General features: G+C 35.9%; 1 long non-coding RNA gene across 1 annotated transcript; it reads left to right on the top strand.

The window, feature by feature from the left end:
* The first annotated feature begins 8,785 nt into the window (after positions 1-8,785).
* On the top strand, positions 8,786-11,379 carry LOC144419928 (uncharacterized). The gene is made up of 3 exons (XR_013474382.1): positions 8,786-9,392; positions 10,142-10,309; positions 10,706-11,379. It is a non-coding gene; the product is annotated as an uncharacterized LOC144419928 (long non-coding RNA).
* Positions 11,380-27,336: the final 15,957 nt, after the last annotated feature.

Here is a 27,336-nt window from a genome sequence, read left to right as displayed (position 1 = left end):
CTTGACCAGTTCAAATAGATTAAAATTTTACTGCCTGTGTGGACAATTTTATGAAAAAATTGGAGTGGATAATTTTTTACATTTATTCATTATCGATAATAATTTTCCAACTCGAGAAATACATTTCGCCGAGAGGGAGGGCCGTTTGAATGATGATTGTGGAACCGAAAAGTATGATTACTCGGCGCCAAGACGTCGCCGGGCCATCCCGCACGTATGCAACAGCAATATGACGGCGGAAGGGAAATTGCGTAATAAACCAAAGTAACTTCGTCTTTTCGGCTTCGGTAAAGCGATTGATGCGGTAGAAAAACAACAAAATGAAATTTTCTGCGGACCGGCGAAAAAGCCTCGCGGACCGGATGGGAACCACTGATCTAAAGCAAATAGAACTTTTATTGTGTAAATGAGTTCTCAATAAAACATCCCCCAATAGTTTTCTGAGATCACATCGAATTTTTAAAAGTATTATTTGACAGACCAACTTTTCTAATAATCATCTTCAGTGTAAAACTTAATCACTTCAGAAATTAGGGTGGGAGTTGAACTCGATGACCTTATGGTCGTATCGCTCCCTGCTGTCAATACCGAAGCAATTTTAGTTATGTTATGTATTTTTTTCCGTATTGTTGACTGTTTGTTTTTGGTTGACAAAATAATAAATCTGTTAATGTGGATATGGATTATGTTTATGGAATGTTTACTACACTTTCTGCTTCGACCTTATATTGTTTGTTTAACAAGTGTGCTAATGCAATTGTTTGTTCACTAAGGCAATTGTTTATTTTACCAGCTTGCACTGACAGTGCGGTGAGATTAGATCGGCAACTTTTATGAATGATGCGTCGGACCACATTACAGGGTGTGGTTGGATACAGGCAGCGGGCCAGTCAAAATCTCGTCACGAGCCAGATCCGGCCCGCGTGTCGTATGTTGCCCACCCCTGGTCTACCATATCATAGTTTGTGAAAAAATGAAGAATTCAAAGTTCATCTTGGCTATGGTCTGCATAATTCTGTATATAATGGAAAAGACAACAATATTAATTTAGGAACAATTATGTAAATGTTACAAAGTAATTATGAATAGCGACTGTTTACAAAAGTGTACATTATATAGCAATAGCAGATTTAATGGCATCTATGTTAGGCTTCATCGCACTTGGATGACAAATGTTTTCTTGTTAGATTTGTAGCAGCTTTAGTTAAAGCTTATATCCTAGAACTTTGAAGTTATTGTCGAAAAGTATTATTGAATATTACATTGGATGGATCTTTTTTTATGAAGCTTTACCAGATGGTCAATACGCTGGATGTTTAAAGTGTATGACATTGTAAAGCAAATATGATGTCTTATCAAAAAGTAATAGCAAAAGTCAATGATAACACTGAAAAGTGCACTGACTTCTATGACTTTGCTGAACCTCATGGAGTTTTCAAGAGAAAACTAAATGTGGACGTAACTCCTCAATTGGAAGAAATTGATTTTTATAGAGGTGGAAGAATTCCTGAACACGATTATGTACCAGAGTCACCTAATCAACAAAAGTATTTACAACGAGAAAGAGAAATAGGGATCAGAAAAGAGACACAACCTGATGAATTGTTTAACAACTTTAAACATGGTCATGTCTGTTTCGTGGGGCCCCCTGGTTCAGGAAAGACCACTCTCATGAAAGCAACCTCAAGAGATGTCATACAAGGAAAATATTTTCAGGGGAATATCAAGATGGTTCCATATGTAGAATGTAAACAATTTATGAACGACAGTAAAGTAACAGCAGAAGAACTAATTTTCAGCAATCTCACAAAAGAAGAAAGAGTTCAAGCAATAGACATTGCAAAAACTCACCCAGAGGAAGTTTTGTTTATGCTCGACTCCTTGGATACTCTTCAATATACAGTTGATGGAGTTTATGAACTCATCAGTCTAGATGAGCCTGCATATCCTGAGGTAATAATGTGGAATTTTCTCTCGGAAAAATTATTTCCTGGCTGTCGCATTATATCGTCCAGTCGTGAACATTCCATCAGAAATTATTGGGGAGAAGTTCGACCAGACAAGGTCATTGCACTTGCTGGATTAACAATGGACTCCATCAAAGAAATAATTTCTGGATATGAAGGAAATGAAGAAGCCGAGAAAATAATAGAATTTCTAAAAATCGAAGCTCCAGCACTCTTGTTACTGTGCACTACCCCTGTGATGCTGGTTTACACGCTGATAGCATTAAAATTCAAATCTGACTTCAAACCAAACACCATGAGTGGTATTATGATTGTGGTCATGCAAAGTATCCTACGATCACCCCACACTCACCAAGAGATTACTATGGAAGTTTTGGACAAATTAAAAGAACTATCATACATTGGGACATTAAAACAACGAGTTCTATTTACAGAAGATGATTTTCGTCAAGTTCATCTAAAACCCGAAGAAGCAACCGATCTAGCAATTCTGGCTCCTGGAGGAATATATCGTAAACTCTTTCAAGGAATCCACCTTCTTTACTTTCAACATCAAAGTATTCAAGAAATGCTCACATCTTTCTATATTCTTGGACTGGATTTAAAATCTTTTAAGGAGTTCGTGGATAAACATCTTCATACCGGTCACTTTGTTTTCGTCAGAAAAATGATCTGTGGATTTTTATTGAATCCGACAGTTTATGAAGCAGCTGGAATTTTACTTGAAGGTAATGTGTTGTTTATTGTTGATTCAAATTCAAGCTAGAGCCATTTTTTGTTCTCGATTCGAATCTAAAATTTGTTAGGCGTTTCTCGCATTATCAATTAATCAGTGCAATGGCCTAGCAGTTAAAAATTTCAACCTAATAACTGTATTGGCATTCTAGGTTACTCATCTCGGGTTCACATCACATACTTGTCTCTTCACCTAGGCCCTAGGTTGTAATAAATTTGGTAGACAATGCTGACCTAGGAATATTCCTGTAATTTTAGGAAACAGTAACTCTATGCCTAGCTTATCAGTGGACACTGTTACAGGGCATTTTTCGGAGCCAAATCCATGAATAAGTTCATATAAAAAATTAATTCATCAATGCTGTAATTCTTGGTGATAGAGCAGAGCTCCAGATGCTACTAGGGTAAGGATGGGCAATATTTTTCGATCAGGGGCCAAAAATTGTGCCCACTTAGACTTGCGGGCCATGGATGTAAGTGTAATGTAAAAAGTTACATTTTATGAACAATATTTACAGTGTAACAAAAGCAAAAGTGGAAAACAATAAGCCTCGTGCCAAGACTAATTTTAATCGCAATCTCAACAAATTTCTTGAGCTAATTTTAACTAAAACATCAAAATTTAGTTTTAGTTAGGTTGTGGCACCATCATGCGGGCCAGATTGAATTACTCAATGGGACGGATTTGGCCCACGGGTCATACTTTGCCCATGTCTGTACTTGGGTGCTTTATTGCAAAACCAAAAGTAGCCGAGCATCATTAATACGCATCAATCATTATTATTACACATTTTACACTGGATTTGTACTAAAGTTTTAAGCTTGGGGAAATCTGAAGTGCAATAACAAACACTAGTCCAAACAATGTAACAGACACATTAGTACAATGAGGTGCCCAATACATTGATTGGCTATGGCTGACTAGATTTAATTTTCCAATAACTAATTTAAAAGAGATAAGCGCTAATGTTATTTGCAAGTCAATCTTTACTGAATGGTAACTTATCATTCAGACACAAGTATCATCAGTATACATATATTCTTATATTTTCACAGAAATTCAGGATCTTGAAGAAAAACGAGATATTCTCAAGAAAAGTCTGCAATTACAACTCAATAAAAGATCAAACAAATCAGATCTTTTGGAACTTTTCGCTGCATTGAACGAAGCCAAGAGTGGAATGAGTGACATTGTCAAATCATCTCTTGATAAAATTAACATGTATGATCATCCTCTCTCCATAAGTGATGTTCATGTCATTGGATCAGTAGCTTACTACTGTACGTCACTAATAATGGATTTCCGTAGATGTGATCTCAAGTCATCCTCACTTCAAACTCTGGCATCTGGATTGAAAGGATCAAATGTGAAGGTAAAATTTTTGATATTAAATTCTTTAAAATTTTTTTTCATGTCTTTACTATAAATAAAGCTTTAGGCAAGCAGCTCATATTTGGATTTACTGGTACTACTATATAGTAGAATTCCACCATATATTAATTATATGATAAATTATATATCAGAATCTTTTTGGTTTGAAAGTATTTACTGAATTGTCACACGGAGTGTTGTGATGGACCTGGTTTTTTTAAACCTGAAATCTGCGGTCTGTGGCGCAAATGTAATTATTATAGTTAAATTTCTTATTTGACGAATACTTTCTGACTATACAGTATGTGCCAAACACCATAGAGCAGAATTTTTAGCGCTCCTGTAGTATGTGCACTAGAACGTAGCATGTGTACCAGGTTAGGGTTAGGCCATAAATTTATTCCAATTTTACTTATTTCAGTCCTATTACGAGTGCGGGGACTAGCCTAGTGACTGCCGTAGTATTTGTACCTGAAATTATGGCCTAACACTAACCTGCTACTCGTTCTGCGCTCCAGTGTCCGCCATCTTGGTTCAAATACTACATGAGTAGTTCATTTGGTTTTGTCAGTATTAGATTTGCTTAATACATATTCATGGTTTATTCAATTTAGTCAATAAAAGGCAATGAACTATTGCACATGTGGGCTCCTTGACCAACTGGAATTTTTCATTCAAATTCCACTCTATCAAAAAGGTGAAACCACTGTCCATACTTGATTTTTTGCTTAATTCAACAAGATTTATAGCAGTCCAATTACGGCAAATGCTATGGGAAAGTGGAGAGGTATTGGCCACCTGATTTGCCAAGCTATTTTGTTTTGGTCTTTTGCATAAAATATCCAGTCTTTTACTCGCTGAATGTTTGATAATTCAGCTAACTGTTCCACGCATTGTTTTTGTGAAGTGAATTTTTCCACAAAAATTTCGTTTGCGCAAAAAAAAAATTGCTGTAGAGCAGGGGTCACAAACCCGTTGCCTGCGGGCACCAAGTCGCCCGAGAAGAAAACATGAGTCACCCGAAGACTGTTCCGAAATAAGCTTAAATTTTTGTCCTGCTATTGTATAGATCACACTTCTATGGGAACTGGGAATCGCACTATATTAATTATTGTTACAATCAACCTGATTTGACCTGTGACGGGTCATTTAATAATCTTCCAATTATGACATCACACATATATCACCTTCCACAAACCTGCGTTTTTTCAAGTACAGTGTCAAGTATTCTGTGACGTCTACAGCTGCCGCAAAACCATGGAGGTATTCCCAAACCATAGCCCGCTATGGCCAAGCAACACCCACGGCGACCGACTTTTTAGCTGCCACATAAGAATGGCAGAAAATTGTGCTGCTGTAACCGCGTCAAAAACCATGGCAAGAGCTGCCATCTGTTCGTTTGTTGCAGGAGCTGCCATGAAGTGGTAAGAACTGCCACTCCGTTTTTGCTTGTCCATCGGTTTGTGGAGTAGCAATAATACAATTATTGATTCCAAGGAAAAATGGCAGTAAAACGATAGGGAATCAACCATTTTCACAATGAATGAGAGGTGGATTTATTTTTAACCCTGTGAAAAAAGTTTGCGTGTGTCTGAATTGTTTATTTGCTGGACGATTTTAGCGACGGCAAAGCGGAGTGAAATCACACAATCTACCACGCTTAACTATCCACATGTCAGCGCAGTATGTGCAGAAAAAGCTTGCGATTTAAATCATACGGCAATCCCATTTTTCGAAGCTATTGTTTGGTTCAACCTATCTTTGTTAATCAACATTTTTTGACATGTACTTCACCCGGAACAAACACGGAACACGGCTTTCTGATGATCTGCAAGTCTCGCTCAGAGTTACAGTGTCAAGTTACGCGCCGCAGAACAACACTCTGTAAAATATGATAGCACAACTGTTAAGTCCGTTTTATCTTAGGCTCGTGCATAGTGTTTGCAAATAATCCAAGAGCGTTTTGGTTTCCTAGGATAATATACTAGTGATCACTTTAAAATCAATTTGAAAACACTCAGTTTTTAAATGCAAGTGTCATTGATAGAAATTTATTGCGACGTTGTGATAATCGTTTGATATCCTGGAGAATCCTAAAGTTTATTAGTGGGTCTACTTGACTAAATACCAGTAATTATCAATATTTGAAACTTAATCGAGCAAACTGACTTTTATAGAAGTGTACATTGAACTGGTAGCTCTCGGCTTAATCTGTACCCAAAAAGTAGCCCTCGGCTTCGCAAAGGTTGGTGACCCCTGCTGTAGAGAGACGGAGGTAACATCAATCTCTCTAATCTTGTATTTTCGATGCCCTACATCAGGGGTTCTCAAACTTTTTGCGTTGCGGAGCCCTTGAAAAGGTTGACTATTATTCACGGAGCCCCCAAAAAAAAGTTTAAAATTGCTACTTTCCGATTAATATTCCTGAGTAAGTTAAACGTACTTTACTCAATTTAAATACTAAACCCTTTTAATAGGGTTAATACAAGTCATAAATGAATCTAAATTTCAAAGATAAATTGTATAATACTAAAGCCGAAAATTTGACACATGACAAACATATTAATAAATTAGGCGTCGAATCTTTTCCCCTCTTGACATTTTTGGAAGACTTAAAAGGTTGCTAATAACGTGCGCGATTGCATTTTGTTACAATCGCCGATTGTTTTCGTCAGCATGGCGTGTTTTTAAACCTCAAACATCTTTACGCCGGTGTTTATTCTCACTAAATCAAAAATTTCCTTGTATTGTACATGTATTGTTCCACAATGACGACGATAATTGCTTTTTCGTTCTCGTGGGGAATTATAAGTTCAATGTGAAAAACATGTTACCATATTATAATCATCGGCGACGAAATGCTAAAAATAATAGTTAATAAAGAGGTAAATCCGCAATTCAAATTTCTTGATTAAAAAGCGGCATTCTAAAATATTAGAACTAAAACTTAAAATGGAAGATAACACTATACGTTTTGTTTCAGCAGACTCACGTCAGAATAACATTTTCCACTCTAAAACTACCGACGGAGAACAAATCAAGTTTAACAAATCCCAAGATCGCAAAAATACGACTCCAATTTATTTATAGTTGGCAGTTTATGTTATTTTAGAATAGTATTCTTTCATTTTAGTAATCCTAATAGTAATCTGGAATCGAACGTGAGTAACGATGAGCACAATTAAATTATTACGACAAGACACGCTCACATCGGTCATGAATTGAATATTTTACGCAACAGAAATCTCGTTATCCGTTTTTTTTTTGAATCGCCAAGAATGTTGCGCATAAATTTCCGATTCCAAATTTGCACCTCCTCCCTCTTAAGAATCCTGGCTGCGCTCCTGCTTATAAATAATGTCATTTTTTAAGTCCGCCATTTTGCCATATTTCGAGGCTATATTGTTGTCAAATTTTATCAAAGCTGTTATTGCTTCTAGGAACAGTTTTAAATTAGCCAAGTCAGTATTTTGAAAAGTAATCGAATACCTCGCGGAGCCCCTGGGTTTCTCTCGCGGAGCCCTGGGGCTCCGTACGGAGCACTTTGAGAACCTATGCCCTACATGACGCTACCATAAAATTTGAATATGAAATATGGCACAAACACGAATGTACATGAAATATAGCGAGAATAAAATTACCGTAAATTGTCAGTCACGAAATATGACATTATTATAGACAATAAATAAATGATATATGCATGTATGTCCCAATGTTTTGATGTGATGCAAAATAATATTCCATTTTGTATTTTGTTTTATGTATATAAACAATTCCGAGGTTTTCATCAGTCGAAGAATAAATTTGATGTTTTCTTAGGGAAAAAGTTCATTTCATTGATGCTGTCACAGTTGGCAATTCTTCATTAATAAACCATGCATTTTTGGTAATCTTGATTAATCACGATATGATTGATGGTGAGTAAGGTAAATATCTGAATAATAACGGAGATAAGCATTTTTATCAGCGCCATGAAAGCATAAGATGCTGTAAAGACAAATAAAAACTTGTGGTGATAATTGCGTTGAGGTGATATTGCACAGAATAAAATAGTTTTGACCGCAATACCGTGATTTGCTGAAAGTAAAACGAGGCCGTTGTTTGCTCCAAGTAGAAGGCAGAAATTTTGAATCGTGGAAAATTAAAAAATGAGGGTTATTACCCATATAATCTCCCCCACTGCCTTTTCCCTTGAGTGATATATAATTTTACTTAATCTTAAATTAACATGATTCCTACAATCATAGAAGTTGTTTGAAAATATATATCAGAAAATTATCATCAATTGCAAAATAGCCAGTATGCATATATATCCGATTCAGATTCAGATAATTTATTTTCGTCGTGCAAGAAACATTATGAACAACACAAGCATAGTAAATCAAGGCAAAAGAAAACAACAGACACATAATGTTTCGACTGCAATTAACGAGGAGCCGCGAAAGACTATCAAGTCATCGTGTCAGCGACACCATTAAAGCTGAATGACGTCAAAAAAACGTCAAATGATTAAGGTTGAGTTATATATGATCAGGGCAAAAATTTGGAAAACGTAAATCGAATCGAGAGAGTAAGCCAAATGAGAAAAGTTTAAATAAAAAGTATGAATGGAATCAACAGAGTCGGGGAAGAAATGATTAATCTAGAATTAATTTAGCTCAGGGGAGATTTAAAAAACGTAAATCGAATCGAGAGAGCAAGTCAAAAGAGAAAGGTTTAAAAAGAAATGTGAATGGAATCGAGAGAGAAATGTTTAAATGGGAACAAATATCCATCGTGTCGAGTAAAAGTCAGAAAAAACGCGTTTACGATAAATCATTATGTCAGTCTCGCAGCGTCATGCTCGGGTGATCGCAATCACAATATGAAATTGTTGACTGGCAGGACGCTGTAGAAACTTAGCAACTGAAGGGGAATTCCCAGCAACCATAACAGGGGAAGCCGGGTTGGATTAAGTACCGGTACTGATACGGCAATATATAAATAAATAAATATATAAGTACAATTCAGACAGGAAAAACAGTTTTGATGGGAAAAGTTCATTCCACATGTACTTTGGGCAATGATGCAAACTCAGTGATGATGGTTGTGCTCTGTGAGGACAATAAAGAAAAATGGTGACAATGCCAATGGCATTAAGAGGTGAAAAAAGTCACGATCGTTTAGGTAAAATAGAGATCCTGGACCGAATGACCAGTTATAGAAAAATCGAGCCACACAAAAGGTGGGGGACATGGGTTGTATACGGTACACTACTATACTTATAAGGGATCTATACCACTTATTGAAGCAGACTAAAAGGATACATAGGAATCCAGGTAAAAATTTTTCAAAGCTTGTTTGAATGAATTGTAATTCATAATTCGAATGTTATCGGATACAGCATTCCATAATTTAACGCCTGTATATTTTATCGAATTTTGAGTACGTTTGGTTGAAAAATGAGTTACATAATAGGAACTACTGGCAGAGGATCGTGTTCTATAAGAATGCACGCTGCTTTGTTTCAAGAAATAATCAGTGAATGTAACAGGGAGTTTTTTGTTGTGATGTTGGTGCATCAATTTCAATATCTCTAATTTATAAATATCCACCATTTTAATAATACGAAGTTTATAATAGATTGGATCAAGTCGGGCATAAGGTCCACTGCCAGAGACAGCACGAATGGCCCTATTCTGCATTATTTCAATTTTGCGTAAAAGAGTTTTATCAGCGGAGCCCCATGCAGAAATACCGTATTGAATATGGGCTTGGAATAACGAGTGGTAAACCATACGTAAAGTTGAAATTGGTATAAAATGCCTGAGTTTGTACAGTATTCCCACCGACTTAGATAACTTAGCAGCCAAGTTAGTTATATGAATATCCCATTTCATTTGACTGTCTAAATATATGCCCAGATATTTATAAGAATTGACTTTTTCTAATGTAATGTTGTCAATACAGATTAATAAATTATGATTGGCTTTATGTTTATTTGGTGAAATAAGCATAGACTTAGATTTATCGATATTTAATGTCAATTTGTTAGCCTTCATCCAATTAACCACTTTTACAATTTCAGAGTTCACTCGTGACTGTATAGCTGGTAGAGATTTGTCACTATCTAGAAGTATAGTGTCGTCAGCGAATAGTTTTGCGAAGAAAGAAGAACAGTGGGTGAGGTCATTTATATAGACGAGGAATAATAATGGACCCAACGTCGAACCCTGTGGGACCCCGTGAGTCACTGGTAAGACTGGGGAGCAGTGGGTTCCTACTTGAACGAATTGAGTTCTGCCACTCAAGTAACTGTAGAGAAGTTTATTTGGTATACCTCTGATACCATAATGCCATAACTTTTGGGTTAGAATATTGTGATTAACGGTATCAAATGCCTTTTTGAGATCTAAAAATATAGCACTAACAAATTCTTTTTTTTCTAATTTGTCATAAATGTAAGAGATGGTGTCTAAAATTGCATGAGACGTAGAGTGATTACTCTGGAAACCAAATTGATGTTTATTTATCACGTCATATTTTGTAAAGAAATTACTGAGCCTATTATGAATTAAACGTTCAAATATTTTATTAATTGACGAAAGAATTGAAATTGGCCTGTAATTTGACACAAGTTTTTTATTGCCAGATTTAAAGAGAGGAATTACACGAGCAACTTTGAGGGATGAGGGGAAAATTCCAAGCGAGAGCGAGCAGTTGAACAATTTAACTAGAAGCGGCGCAAGCGGGTCAGCAACGAATTTCAGGAAGCGGGGAGGAATGTTATCCGGCCCAACTGCCTTTCTCTCCTTCAAGTTTAGAATTTCCACTATCATTTCGGATTCTGTGACCAAAGTCATAAAAGCTGATTTACTAACACGGTTACGAAGAAATGGCTTAAATTCACACATGTCATTAGAAAACTTGGCTGCCAAGCTAGATCCAGCAGTTGAGAAATACTTATTAAATTCGGTTGCGATTAAGCAACCGTCTTTAACTGTACTGCCATTTTCAAGACATACTTCAGCTATCGAATGCTTGGAATTATTTTTTGTGGTTGTGATTTGATTAATGATTTGCCACGTAGACCTGGGGTTACCCTTGGTCTGGGAAATAAGATTTTGATAGTGAATTTGCTTCGCTTTGTCTAATACGGAAGTAAGTGTGTTGCGATACTTTTTGAAGTATGAGCGTTGCAAGGGGGTTCCACGTAAAAAATGGGTTTTAAACAACTTATTTCTGTGTTTCATACAAGTGATTAACCCTTTGGTTAGCCATGGCTTTAGCCTCAGCCTTTTTTGACGACGCGATAGAGGTCGAAGTGGGGCATGCCGGTCGATGGTACTAACGAATGACTGTATGAATTCGTCAAATGTGTTGTCAAAGTTCTCAGCAGTTATATTAATTGAGGAAAATCGATTATTCATAATGTTATGTACCTCAGATCGAAAGGCATCAATTGAGAACAGTGACATATCTCTTGACAATACACACTCATTCGTTTTTGTGGGTCTAATGCCTCTTAAACAACAAAGTATGGGGAAATGGTCAGTTATATCGGAATGCACGACAAAGGAGTCAATTTCTAGATGTGTCAAATTGGTGTACATGTGGTCAATAAGAGTGGCTGAGGTGTGGGTGACTCTTGTGGCTTCGGATATTAATGAAATAGCATTGTGTGACACAAGCATATTAATGTAATTTGCAACTTGGGTGCTGTTAGTTGCTGAAAATAAATTAATATTAAAATCACCAACAATGAGGAATTTTTTATTAGCCAATTTAGACAGGGATTGTTCGAGTATGTTCGTAAAGTCGTAGATGTCATTGCGTGGGTGTTTGTAAATAATACCGATTACCAGGTTATCTATAAAATTTTCTAAAGAAATTTCAAACCATAAATTTTCACAATTAGAGTACCGAATGCTATTTTCTATGGTTACAGTATAGGTAACATCATTTCTAATATACGCACCTACGCCTCCTGCTTTAGTAAGAGATGGTGCATGGATGAAAGTATACCCATCTATGTTAATATTTGAAGAATAATTATCAACTAGTTTGGTTTCACTTATAGCTATTATGTGTGGCGGTAATGAGAAACAGGATAATAAGAAAGTTAGTTGGTCAAGATTTTTATGGAGAGAGCGAATATTAGTATGAAAAATAATAAGATCAGAAGACATACGAATAGAATTCAATTTCGAAACTTCAATATTGTTGCAGACAATGTTAAAATTGTTGGACATTTACGTTAAGAGAATAACATCATGAATTTATAGAGAATCAATATAAGAAGATGCGAGTAATAAAATATTATTGCAACTGACCTATTTGATGAATGCTAGGTCATTCTCATTTCTGATTTGTCTTGTTTTCGTGTCATCGTTTTTCTTGACAAAAATTCTCCCATTGTTAGTCCAAAGGTATTTGTATCCACATTGTCTTTTTAGTTCCCTTGATTGAAAATAAAGCGATCTAGCTGTTTTCGTTAAGTTCTCCGCAATGAAAATTTTGGAGAAGTTGAAGAATTTATTAGGGTCTTTTGCTGTTCTCAGTTTTTTTCTATTTGTAATTATGTTGGTTCGGACTCTCCTAGAGGTGAAGCGAGCAATTATGGCAGAAGGTTTATCTGAGTTATCATGTGCTAGTCTATGTGAGTTGTAGATATCTGCGGTGGTAATGTTCACTCCAATGATCTTTGACAGTTTACATACAAGCAGGTCGGTGTTTTCGTTATTATTATAAGCTATACCGTGGAACTCGAGACATTCCAATCGTGATCTTCTCTCTTGGTCTTCAACACGGTCTTCCAGGTGGTCGCATTCATCCTCAAGGTCTTCCACGAGTTCTTCTAGATCTTTAATCTTTTTCTGCTGTTTTTTCACCATATCTTGTGTGGATTTAAGAGATTTATTAATCGAGTCGAATTTATCTGATAAGAATTTTTGGCTGTCCCTGAGGTCACTCTGAGCTTTAGCAATCACACTGAGTTCGCTTCTCATATCTTTCAATGAGGAGTCTAGTGAACTCAGAATGTGTTGAAAACTAGACTCGGCAACTCTTGAAAGATCCGATGGACTGGATGGTGTTGTTTTGGTGGTCAAACATTCATCAATCATTGATGGCAATTGTATCAGTACTTGGCGAAGAATAGTGCTTGTTATAACCGCCATTAGTGCGCTATCTTCCTCCTGTGATGTACTTGGCGAATCAGGAATTGGACGCTTGGAAGAATCCATACTCTACAAGTCTACACTACAGTATATTATCCTTAAACAGCGAAGCTCATTCGGTAGTAAGTTGTTGAAATTTTAGGAAACCAGTCCGGCGGCTGAAAACCATTTCCCCGGCACGTTGTCGACATTAGAGGAAGTTTCCTTCTCATTTCATCTTTGGCTAGATTGTATAATGTATCCTGCAAATTTACAGCAGATATGCCCTTCTGACAACCACTTACCTACAAATTTGTATGTGTAGTGCAATGAAACGAACATGATCTGGTTCTAAGCATATAAAACTATGGCAAGCATTGGTGTTCAACTAAAGAACAGAAATTTCTTTTACTTATTCTGTCTCGACTTGTTGGCCGGTAATATGGAGAAACTCTCAGAGGTGTGGCGCATGGCTTGGCAGTGTGGCAAATTCTGCTAAGAGTTAGGAATATGCTTGCCACCGCACCTCTGATTACCATGCATGGGTTCGCAGTTTCGAATCGCATGCAGGATTGATTACGCATGAGAAGATGACTGGACTCCTCGCCACCATAAGGTGGTTCATGTACCCCCTGGTCGGCTACGGCTTTCTCCGCCATCAAGTCCATGCATCTTAAAACTGGCTAACTAAATGGTAACCGAACGAGAGGCCGTGGTTCGGCATATGATGATTGAGCAATCTTATTGGCTTTCCTCTCCCCCGGGATAAATATGTAAATCCTATTTCTAAACCCTAATTTGAGCGCTAAAGATTGGCTTCGTCTCACAATGTAGAAGTCTTAGATATTTTTGAGCCTGTTTTCTTGGTGATGTAACTGCTATCTGCCAAATACCTGGGCTGGGCTGGGCTGCTCTGCCTATTTCATACGAACGACAGCAGGCCTTTCTATTTGATATATTCCTACTAGCGCCAAAATTACATTACAAATTTCCAAAAGAATGGTGAGAAATGAAGACATCAACATCGAACATGACGAGAGAAAATATATTTTCCAAGTTCAATATTTTCGGTTAACAAAATAGGAGCCAGATACAAATCTATGGTCACTCACTCAAACAGGGGTCCACGATACTTCACTCTATTGAAGCAGCATTCAATTAGCTCCTTGAAATAATAATTTGAAATAGGCCGTGTTAATATCATAGTAATATTTTAATGTTAGTTTTCTGCTTTGTGAGTATTAGGGATTTCATAAAGCTCAAGCTTTCGATCTATTTCACAACATGGGTCAGAATCCTCAGTGTTTGAGTGGCTCACCCAATATATATCGATTCTGATATGTCTACTTTTGTAGTTTGATTTATTTTTTCAAATTCAATGGTAAGGTCTAGAACAGAGTGGTCCAAGGTTGTCGGCTCCAGGGGCCACAAAATTGATTAGCCACGTTGATCAGTATTTGTCATTTATCAAGCTAAAACATGCAAAAACCACCAAAAAACCTACTAAAACCAGCAAAAGGCTTTCTATATCTACGTTTAGTGTGAGATTTCAAACTCTTCATAACGGAAAAAGTGAGAAGGCTTTCTAGCAAAAGGCTTTCTTTATCTACGTTAAGTGTAAGATTTCGAACTCTTCATAACGGTAAAAGTGTTTCCGCAAATGTAAGTGCTTTTGAACAGCTATAGGATTTTTAAAGCAGAATCTTAACTTTGGAAATGCTCATTGCTCACGAGATTCTAAAATGCTGTTTTTAATTATATTCTTTTGTCACCGACAAAACTTGCCGTCATATTAAGCAAGCATTGTGGTACCCCCCCCCCCACATTCAGTTAAAAATATGTTTGAATTCGTCAGTTTGCAAAATAACTTACAAACAAATAACTGCAGATTGATTGATTACCAAATGTGAGGTACAGGAGGGTAATTATTAAATGTTCTGACATATAGGCAGCATTTTTTGTAATACTGTTCAGGCGGGCTGCAAAAAAACACCCGGCATGAATTATATTGTAAGGCCATGACATTAATATTAGTTATCAGACATAGCCAACCAAGCTAATTCGATTTTTAGTTTTCTATGATACCAAAATTGTTAGCATATATTCGTGACATTCAACTTTGCTAGTCGCCTAAGAACACCGTTCAATTTAGTGACATTGGTGATATAACAATATGCCAAAAGATTTTTCTGGTCAATTCTATGACGAAACAACACCAAATGCGATTTTTGATCACCATCTGGCCCACGGGCCTGGGTTTGGACCACCCTGGTCTAGAATATTACTAGAATATCGTGAATCAAAACCTAGAAATCCCACAAAAAACCACTTCCAGTTTGTAAATGTTCATAATGGATCTCCGCTCTAGGAGACCATTTTATTATCAGTCGTTCTGTCTGTGTATCTGTCAGGACCAATCGGGATGAAATTTCTCATGTGGGTTATCATGTCACCCTAGTATTGTGCGTTTCATAGAAAGTCCGGATGGAGGTTTCGTTTTCATGACAACGCTGAATAACGCGCCGATCGTTGAAAAATTTCCATTTTTTTCCCTACTTATCGCCGTTCAATTGTTAATTCGCCTTCGCCTTCTGCACAGTAAAATACGCTTTCCAATAAGTCGTCTTTGGTCTCGATACTCCATAAACTGGAGAAGCCTTAAGGATTTTAATGAACATGATTCTTTCCAATTTTTAGTCACCGCATATGAGTCCTGTAAGTATGTTCACAAAACGCGCAGCACTCAAAATGAATTGGACTTTTTAACCAACCCGCTCACTTAGTTAATCGCGCCACAGTTAAAGATCCTCAAGTTTCTATGGATGGCAATAAGTAGCTAAGTGCGGGCCCCAACTATCAGCGGAGATCCTGGGTGCCTACCGGCTTGTTTTTTTTTATTTCTTACTCAGTAAAGAACCATTTATAGAAATTTTTATATGTGTAAAAATAATTAGATGGTTACCAGATGGAGCCACCCAAATTTCCGAATAGAAAACCGCTGTACACAATGAATATGCTTGATCAGGAACTGAAAAGTTTTTAGAAATATTTTCAATGAAACTTCACAGAATTAGCTGAGTTTTTGTCCAATTGACATGACTTGCAGCAACGACCCGATCGCTATTTCATCCAATGGTGATTTTTGTATTAAAGTGAAAAAAACGAAACTTGATTTTCAAATTTTTTGTATTTTAAGCTATAGTATGAGCTTACGATTTTTCTTTGTTTACTATAAGTGCACTTCCCTGCAAAAACTGCGAGAAATTTTCGCAAATGCTAAACTTTTTGGGAATTTGGTTATCTCATAGTGAGCAAAGGCAGGTCAAAACATTGTTTGACTTTTGAAATTTGAAATTCATACCTGCAAGTGTGACTGTTTTGATATACGGGTAACAATATTTTTGTTCTGTTCTATGAGTTTCAAGAATTTCATAATTGCTCAATCATTCATTCTCGTGCCGTTGTTAACATGGGATACAACTAATCCAAATTTACAGATTTTAATTCTGATATGTCTAGTTTTGTAGTTCAGATTTGTTTTTAAATTCAACGTTATTTTCTATGGAATATTAATGGTATATTTTGCATCTAAAACTACTTTCAGTTTGAGAATGTTCATAATTTGTTTTTTTTTCGCTCAGTAGAGAACCATTCATAGATTTCATGGTTTATAAATTATTCTTGTCTCTTTATAGATCATGGAGTTGGAGCTGAGTGGAAACACAAACATGGGAGTTGAAGGTTTATCAACAGTTGGACAAATACTTTCCAATCAATCCTGTGTTGAATACTTGGGCCTTAGCTACTGCAACCTGTCATCAGATCAACTACAAGCTTTAAAATCATCCTTGGGCACCACAGAGGTATAACACAATAATAATCAATATTTAACTTTTTTACAAGGGTTGGAGGAAATTTTGAGTTTGATTGTTTAATATGTTATAGTTTTACACTTTCGTAACCCAGAATTGGATTACATGGTGAAATTTATGTAAAACTTCTATAATTTTAAATTTACCTTTTTGAATAATAGCTTTCGGGCCTACTCTTTTTTTTGAATATTTGTTTGAAATACATAATAACCAATTCCTATGAGCAATTTAGTTCTGTTGAGTCTTGTCCTGTGATTGTGTGAAATACCTAAAATTGCCCCAAAATGCACCCAAGGGAAGATTTTTTTTCTGATAAACTTCCAAGTTCAATTGATTTTTATTAAAATTTTAGAATAAATGGGCAGTGAGGAGCAGCATTCATTTTCCTGAGTACTTATCGAATATTGTTTTCAAGAAAAATATTCTTATGACTCTTATTCACGGTTACACTCTAAACCAAGCCCTGTACAAGTGTCCACTGAAGGAGTTACTATTTTCTAAAAAAGAAAAAATCATTTCAGTTCGGCATTGGCCTCCCATTTCGTTACAGCTTGTGTTCAGTGGTTTGAACTTGTGCAAACGCAGTCAAGTTCATTGGTCATCACGCCCATGCATGTGAATTCATAGTTCGCATGTTATTCTATCATTTCCAAAAAATGCTGTTTGGTTTGAGTGTTCGATAGTAAAAAGGAAAAAAAGGAAATAAAACTTTCGACCAAAAATAATATTTCTTAAACAATTAATGATAAGTGTTCCATAACCAAATTTAATTTTGACTGGATCAAATATTTCAGTCGCCAAAGCATTATTCACACTATAAATCTTTTGACATAATATACAGTAATTCTGCTGCCGTAAACTTGTAATTTAGTAAATCCCAATGAATCAGATGAGGTCTATGAGAGATAGATTAAGATTGCCTTTTCATAACAAATCTTGTGATAAACTTTAAGTTCTAGTCCTTTGTAAATAATTCATAAATTACCATTCAAAGCAACCTTTGACCTCAGGAACCTGGCTGGTTGTCTCCAGACCTTGTCTGTTTTTAAATTTCAATTTTGACTAGGTTGCTTCGAGTTAACAATGATATCACATATTTTTTTTATTTATTGATTATAAATGCGGTGGGAAAGTAGAGAGGTATGGGCCACCTAATTTGCCAAGCTATTTTGTTTGGTTTTTTGCATAAAATATTCAGTCTTTTACTCACTGAATATTTGATAATTCAGCTAACTGGTACACGCATTGTTTTGTGAAGTGAATTTTTCCACAAAAATGTCGTCGTTTGCGCAAAAAAATTGCTTCAGAAAGACGGAGGTAACATCAACCTCTCTAATCTTGCATTTTCGATGTCCTACATAACGCTACCATATAATTCAAATATGAAATATGGCACAGACACGAATGTAAATGAAATATAACAAGAACAAAATTACCAAGAATTGTCAGTTACGAACTATGACATGATTACAGACAATAAACAAATGATATATGCATGTATATCCCATTTTTTTGATGTGACTCAAAATATTAATACATTTCGTATTTTATTTTATGTCTATAAACAATTTCTTATATGCCCGCATTTGATTATAAAAGTGGTTCCCAAATTAATTTAATATACGGTAAGTCGCGGAATATTAACCCATATCTTAAAAATTGTCTCTATGTGCTAACGTTTAGAAATAAAGCGATAGAAATCGTGAAAATTAATTTTGAAAGTCATTTGCGACTCGCTAATATCAGTCATTTTAATCATTTATATACACAAAGACACGATCTGATTGATGATGAGTAAGGTAAAATCTCGATAATAACGGAGATAAGCATTTTTATCAGCGCTATGAAAGCATATGATGCTGTAAAGACAAATAAAAACTTGTGGTGATAATTGCGTTTAGGTGATAGTGCACAGAATAAAATAGTTTTGACCGCAATACTGTGATTTGCTGAAAGTAAAACGAGGCATTGTTTGTTCTAAGTAGGAGGCAGAAATTTTGAATCGTGAAAAATTAAAAAATGATGGTTATTACCCATGTAATCTCCCCCACTGGCTTTTCCCTTGAGTGATATATAATTTTACTCAATCTTAAATTAACATGATTCCTACAATCAATGAAGTTGTTTGAAAATATATATGTAACAGCAGAAAATTATCATCAATTGCAAAATAGCCAGTATGCATATATATCCTGTAAATTTACAGCAGATATGCCCCTTTGGCAACCACTTCCCTGAAAATTTGTATGTGTAGTCCAATGAAACGAACATGATCTGGTTCTAAGCATATAAAATTATCCCGAGCCTTGAGCTCATGTTTTCTCAATGATGTAACTGCTATCTGCCAGACACCTGTCCTGGGCTGCTCTGCCTTTTTCGTACAAACGGCAGCAGGCCTTTCTATTTGATATGTTCCCACTAGCGCCAAAATTATATTACAAATATACAAAAGAATTGTGAGAAATGAAGACATTAACATCGTACATGACAAGAGAAAATACATTTTCCAAGTTCAAAATTCCCGGTTAACAGAATATGAGCCAGATACAAATCCATGGTCACTCACTCAAACAGGGGGCCACAATACTTTACTCTATTGAAGCAGCATTACATTAACTCCTTGTAATAAGAATTTGAAATAGGCCGTGTTAATATCATAGTAATATTTCAGTGTTAGTTTCCTGCTTTGTGAGTATTAAGCTCAAGCTTCCAATCTATTTCACAACATGGGTCAGAATTCTCAGTGTTTGAGTGGCTCACTCAATATATATCGATTCTGATATGTCTACTTTTGTAGTTTGATTTATTTTTTCAAATTCAATGGTAAGGTCTAGAACAGGGTGGTCCAAGGTTGTCGGCTCCAGGGGCCACAAAATTGATTAGCCACGTTGATCAGTATTTGTCATTTATCAAGCTAAAACATGCAAAAACCACCAAAAATCTTACTAAAACCAGCAAAAGGCTTTCTATATCTACGATTAGTATAAGATTTCAAAATCTTCATAACGGAAAAAGTGAAAAGGCTTTCTAGCAAAAGGCTTTCTATATCTACGTTTAGTGTAAGATTTCAAACTCTTCATAACGGCAAAAGTGTTTCCGCAAATGTAAGTGCTTTTGAACAGCTATAGGATTTTTAAAGCAAAATCTTAACTTCGGAAAATGCTCATGCTCACAAGATTCTAAAATGCTGTTTTAAATTACCGTATATTCTTTTGTCACCGACAAAACTTGCCGACATATCAGGCAAGCATTGTGGTACCCCCCCCTCTCCCCACATTCAGTTATAAATATGTTTGAATTCGTCAATTTGCAAAATAACTTACAAATAAATAACTGCAGATTGATTGATTACCAAATGTGAGGTACAGGAGGGTAATCACTAAATGTTCTGACATATAGGCAGCATTTTTTGTAATACTGTTCGGGCGGGCTGCAAAAAACACCCTGCATGAATTATATTGTAAGGCCATGACATTAATATTAGTTATCAGACATAGCCAATCAAGTTAATTCGATTTTTAGTTTTCTATGATACCAAAATTGTTATCATATATTCGTGCCAAAAAAAAAAGAAATCCAGAGAACAATTTAGACTGCCAAGCACATCATTCAACTTTGCTAGTCGCCTAAGAACACTGTTCAATTCAGTGACATTGGTGATATAACAATATGCCAAAAGATTTTTCTGGTTAATTCTATGACGAAACAACACCAAATGCGATTTTTGATTACCATCTGACCCGCGGGCCTGGGTTTGGACCACCCTGGTCTAGAATATTACTAGAATATCGTGAATCAAAGCCTAGAAATTCCATGAAAAACCACTTCCAGTTTGTAAATGTTCATAATGGATCTCCGCTCTAGGAGACCCTTTTATTATCAGTCGTTCTGTCTGTGTATCTGTCTGGACCAATCGGGATGAAATTTCTCACGTGGGTTATCATGTCACCCTAGTATTGTGTGTTTCATAGAAAGTTCGAATGGAGGTTTCGTTTCCATGACAACGACGAATAACGCGCCAATCGTTAAGAAATTTCCATTTTTTCCCAACTTATCGTCGTTCAATTGTTAACTAATTTGAAATTTCAAGAACGCTACCTTCTGCACAGAAAAATACGCTTTCCAATAAGTCGTCTTTGGTCTCGATACTCCATAAACTGGAGAAGCCTTAGGGATTTTAATGAACATGATTCTTTCCAATTTTTAGTCACCGCATATCAGTCACGTCAGTATGTCTACAAAACGTGCAGGGCTCAAAATGAATTGGACTTTTTAACCAACCCGCTCACTTAGTTAATTGCGCCACCGTTAAAGATCCTCAAGTTTCTATGGATGGCAATAAGTACCTAATTGCGGGCCCCAACTATCAGTGGAGATCCTGGGTGCCTACCGGCTTTTTTTTTTTTATTTCTCACTCAGTAAAGAACCATTTATAGAAATTTTTATATGTGTAAAAAAAAATAGATGGTTACCAGACGGAGCCACCCAAATTTCCGAATAGAAAACCGCTGTACACAATGAATATGCTTGATCAGGAACTAAAACGTTTTTAGAAATATTTTCAATGAAACTTCACAGAATTAGCTGAGTTTTTTTCAATTGACATGGCTTGCAGCAACGACCCGATCGCTATTTCACCCAATGGTGATTTTTGTATTAAAGTGAAAAAACAAAACTTAATTTTTAAACTTTTTGTATTTTGAGCTATAGTATGAGCTTAAATTCTCTTTGTTTACTATAAGTGCACTTCCCTGCAAAAACTGCAAGAAATTTTCGCAAATGCTAAACTTTTTAGGAATTTTTCATCTCATAGTGTGACTGTTTTGATATAACAATATTTTTGTTCTATTCTATGAGTTTCAAGGATTTCATAATTGCTCAATCTTTCATCTCGTGCAGTATGGGATTCAACTATTCCGAATGTACAGATTTTAATTCTGATATGTCTAGTTTTGTAGTTCAGATTTTGTTTTTAAATTCAACGGTATTTTCTATAAAATATTAATGGTATATTTTGTATCGAAAACTACTTTCAGTTTGAGAAGTTCATGATTTTTTATTTCTCACTCAGCAGAGAACCATTTATAGATTTCATGGTTTATGAATTATTCTTGTCTCTTTATAGATCATGAAGTTGGGGCTAAGTGGAAACACAAACATGGGAGTTGAAGGTTTGTCAACAGTTGGACAAATACTTTCCAATCAATCCTGTGTTGAAGACTTGGAACTTAGCGACTGCAACCTGTCATCAGATCAACTACAAGCTTTCAAATCATCCTTGGGAAACACAGAGGTATAACACAATAATAATGACATAATCAACGTTTTAACAAGGGTTGGAGGAAATTTTGATTTTTTTATATGTTATAGTTTTACACTTTCATAACCCAAAATTGGATTATATGGTGGAATTTATGAAAAACCTCTACAATTTTAAATTTATCTTTTTAATAATAGTTCCCAGGCCTGAATGTTTATTTGAAAATTTGTTTGAAAAACATAATAACCAATTCTTTTGATCAATTCGGTTCTGTTGAGTCTTGTTCTGTGATTGTGTGAAATACGCGAAATTGCCCTATATCAGTGGTTCCCGGATGGGGTCGCGAGCAGATTTTTCGGGGCGCCTAACTTCTTGTGAATGTACATTAGTTCGCTTATATTTATCAATAACTTGAAATTAGTAAAGTGACGTTTTTAAAGGTCAGGTAGAGAATGCGATTTAGTGATTGGAACGTCAATGATATATCCACGTTTTCAGCTTTTTTATGCGTGTTGTTCAATTCGAAGTATTGTTGTCTTTGGTCCTGATCTGGCAACAGTCTTTACACGTGCGCTTGCAGGCTAAATAATTTATGTTTACGGTTGAATTCGGTTTCATAATAGCTTGAGTTTTAGGGAGAGATAGTTATTTAAGTTACCTTTAAGTTATGTCCACTACGCTTGATCATTGTATCGCGCTGATGCGTTGTTCCTCTGTCTATTACATATCAGTCTGCCGGTAACGTAACGTTGAAACGTACCGGTGTCGTAAATTGCATAACGATGAATAGATAGTCAGGGGATTGCTGGTAGATTTGCATCACCTGTTCAACTGACTGCAGGGAGAAAGAATTTCTTGATTTTGCCAAACCAAAAACATACGTATATAAGAATAAATAAGGATGTGAAGATTTGCTAATTTTCCAAAGCAGTTACTTACCGGTACATTTCAAATTAATATAAAACATAACTGAACCATTATCACAAATTTTTCACTAAAATGACATCCGGAAAGTCAAGAAAATTGGCTGTACTTAAAACAAATCACAGAAATAGGTTGAGTGTAGAAGATGACATGCGGCTGTGCCTCAGTAACATTACACCATAGTCTCAAAAACTGACAAACGATGTACAGGCGCAGTCTTCTCATTAATATAATTGGAGCCACTGCCAGCTGCCGTCAGACACCCAGAAATTACCTGTCATCCCATTGGCTCGTTTGTTTCCCGCGGTTACGTACAATGTGTCTGAACAGTCAGTTTGATTCCCTAGCTAACTTCAGTGAGAAGACGATACGCGGAACAGTTAAACAAAAGAAAATTGAACTGAAAAATAAATGACCTAGAAAAGAAAAACAAAAAAAGAACAAAAAAAAACAGAAAAGTAAAAAAAAAGTATATTCTAAGTTTGAAATTCATGTGCATGTGCTCATTTCCGTATTACGGTCGCTCTCAACTGTCGACTTTTGTCGCTTCGTCTCACCTCCTTCGAAAGCTATACTCCCGATCTCCACGGTCTTTTCTTAGCCCAGCCTAGTCGACTGACACCAAAGATAAGCGAACAAACAGTTTATTGTTTTTATTCGTTATTTCTCTGTTCTTTCCATGAATATACCCTTTCTATTTATTATGCCGTAATCTAGTTCTAACATGTATTAGTTACGGTTTTTAACCATAATATGATTTATACAAATAGTATAGTAGTTTTGTGGGATCTTAGAACAGATTAGGGCATTTACAGGTAAAATGTGTCCCTACCTACGAAGGGATTTAGGAACGAATTAACTTCGTAGGTATGGTTTTTAATGCTTTTCTTGTTGCGGGGTCGCGAGTATCTGTAAGTGTTGATTTTACGAAGATTGGGGTTGCGAAAAAAAAGGTTGGGAACCACTTCCCTATATCATACTCAATTTTTTTCTGATGATTTTCCAAGTTTAATTGATTGAATAAAAAATTTTGGAACCAAATTAGCAAAGTATTCTTTTCTTGAGTACTTATCATTAAATATATTTTTTGAGAAAAATGTACTATTTGACTCTTATCAACACCATTCACTCTAAATTAGGCCCTGTACAACTGTTCACTGATATCTGTTAAAAAGGAAGAAGGAAATAGTATTTCCTCCTAACAGATATCAGTAAACAATTGTACATAACCTGGTTTGGAGTGAACGGCATTGAAAAGAGTCATATAACACATTTTTCTGAAAATTTGAATGCAATTCAGATTGAAATTTGGGACAGAAGGTAACAGATTTCAAACATTAAATGATGAATGATAACAATTCTAAAAAGCTACTTATTTCCAACATTGAAGGTTGGACAACAAAAGCATTTCTGTTTTTGAAATATTACCGTAATATGACTATGTTGCTCTGAGTTAAAAACAATTTTACAATTTTGTTTATTGTTATTTATTTTGTTTATGACGAGAGAAAATACATTTTCCAAGTTCAATATTTTCGGGCAACAGAATAGGAGCCAGATACAAATCTATGGTCACTCACTCAAACAGGGGCCATGATACTTTACTCTATTGAAGCAGCATTCCATTAGCTACTTGTAATAATAATTTGAAATAGGCCGTGTTAATATCATAGTAATATTTTAATGTTGGTTTTCTGCTTTGTGAGTATTGAGGATTTCATAAAGCTCAAGCTTTCGATCTATTTGACAACACGGGTCAGAATCCTCAGTGTTTGAGTGGCTCACCCAATATATATCGATTCTGATATGTCTACTTTTGTAGTTTGATTTATTTTTTCAATTTCAAATTCAATGGTAAGGTCTAGAACAGGGTGGTCCAAGGTTGTCGGTTCCAGGGGCCACAAAATTGATTAGCCACGCTGATTAGTACTTGTCATTTATCAAGCTAAAACATGCAAAAACCACCAAAAAACTTACTAAAACCAGCAAAAGGCTTTCTATATCTACGTTTAGTGTAAGATTTCAAACTCTTCATAACGGAAAAAGTGTTTCCGCAAATGTACCGTATTTTCTCGAATATACGCCTATCACGCGGATAAGCCGACTCCCTAATAACAGCTTCGAAATAGTGAATTTATAAAAATTCGCATATACGCCGTTTCCACAAATCGTAACACGCGCACGCATCTATTACAGTCAATGATGTTCAATTCAAATTTAATATTCAAATATCGCGATTCGCTACCTTCTTGTATATGGCACACACATTCTAGCGCCGCTGTCCACATTTTGATTAAAACAATTTTCGATTATTATATTTTCTGTTTTATCGTAATGGAAGACAGCACTTTGTGGCACAACTAAATTACTGCCAACATGAAAGGAATTAAATCAGCGCCGACTTGAAGTACCAAACGTATAACATGAGGACATTTTTGATTGAAAATATTTTACAATCATTATTTTATATTAAGGTAGTCGAGATATCCTGAGCGGACACGGCAATAAATTTGGCTATTTTTCGCAAGTCTTCTCAAACATGATTTGTGTGAGCTTCATATATGGGCTGATATATTTTATAATGTATGCCAAAGTGTCTGCCGATTATTTAATTGACTTTGTATACCAGCTGTTATTTGTCTTAATCCTAAAAACAAAAACGTGGCCGGTGCAATGAAGCACTCCCTGCCCAATAACGGCACTTCAGAAAGAAAACGGCTACCACGAAATAAAGTGATTGATTTATGACCCTTCCGTTTTGCTGATTCAGGAAAAAAACGAAAACACAGCTGTTGCCTAACCCATGGACGTACAGCACAGTATTTATCACATCATATTCATATGTTATTTCAACCTTTCAGTTACCGTGAAGGGTTGTTCAAAAAGATTGAAATTACAGTTTTATTGTTAAGAATCAATGCTGTGAGTATTATTCTACCTGAAACTTCTATCTGATCTTTACTTGTGCACAAATGATAACGTTTTGACCACGACACGGCTGGTAGATCAATGCTGTTGCTCTTATGCAAAAGATACAATTAAATTTAATCAAATACAAGCGGTCACGTGTATGATCAGACAATCACACCTAGACAAGCGATCGCGTGTGTGGTGTGTGCGTTCACGCTCTTTATCGTGAGAATTAAGCATGGTCTGTAGCTGTTGCAATTACCGGCAAGTCAGCATTATATCATTTCGTTGCGTGATCAAAGTCTCGATGCGCGAAGGAGCCGATTTTTTGGTGATATCTGAGTTATGCGCACATAAGACGGTCCCTCTAGTTGGGCAACTTTTTTTTTGAGTTTCAAACTCGGCGTATTTGCGAATAAATACGGTGAGTGCTTTTGAACAGCTATAGGATTTTTAAAGCAGAATCTTAACTTTGGAAATGCTCATTGCTCACAAGATTCCAAAATGCTGTTTTAAATTATATTCTTTTGTCACCGACAAAACTTGCCGACATATCAAGCAAGCATTGTGGTACCCCCCTCCCCCCACATTCAGTTAAAATATGTTTGAATTTGTCAATTTGCAAAATAACTTACAAATAAATAACTGCAGATTGATTGATTACCAAATGTGAGGTACAGGAGGGTAATTACTAAATGTTCTGACATATAGGCAGCATTTTTTGTAATACTGTTCAGGCGGGCTGCAAAAAACACCCGACATGAATTATATCAGGGGTTCTCAACCTGGGGTTAATATTATTTATCAGACATAGCCACTAAGCTAATTCGATTTTTAGTTTTCTATGATGCCAAAATTGTTAGCATATATTCGTGACCAAAAAGATAGAAATCCAGATAATAATTTAGACTGCCAAGCACATCATTCAACTTTGCTAGTCGACTAAGAACACTGGACAATTCAGTGACATTGGTGATATAACAATATGCCAAAGGATTTTTCTGGTTAATTCTATAATGAAACAACACCAAATGTGATTTTTGATTAATCGGGATGAAATTTCTCATGTGGGTTATTATGTCACCCTAGTATAGTGCGTTTGATAGAAAACCCGGATGGAGGTTTCGGTTCCATGACAACGACGAATAACACGCCGATC

This window comes from Styela clava, chromosome 2 (assembly GCF_964204865.1).
Source record: "Styela clava chromosome 2, kaStyClav1.hap1.2, whole genome shotgun sequence".
Lineage (NCBI taxonomy): Eukaryota > Metazoa > Chordata > Ascidiacea > Stolidobranchia > Styelidae > Styela > Styela clava.
The sequence above is the reverse complement of the archived record's forward strand: the minus strand, read 5'-3'. Positions and strand labels throughout refer to the sequence as shown.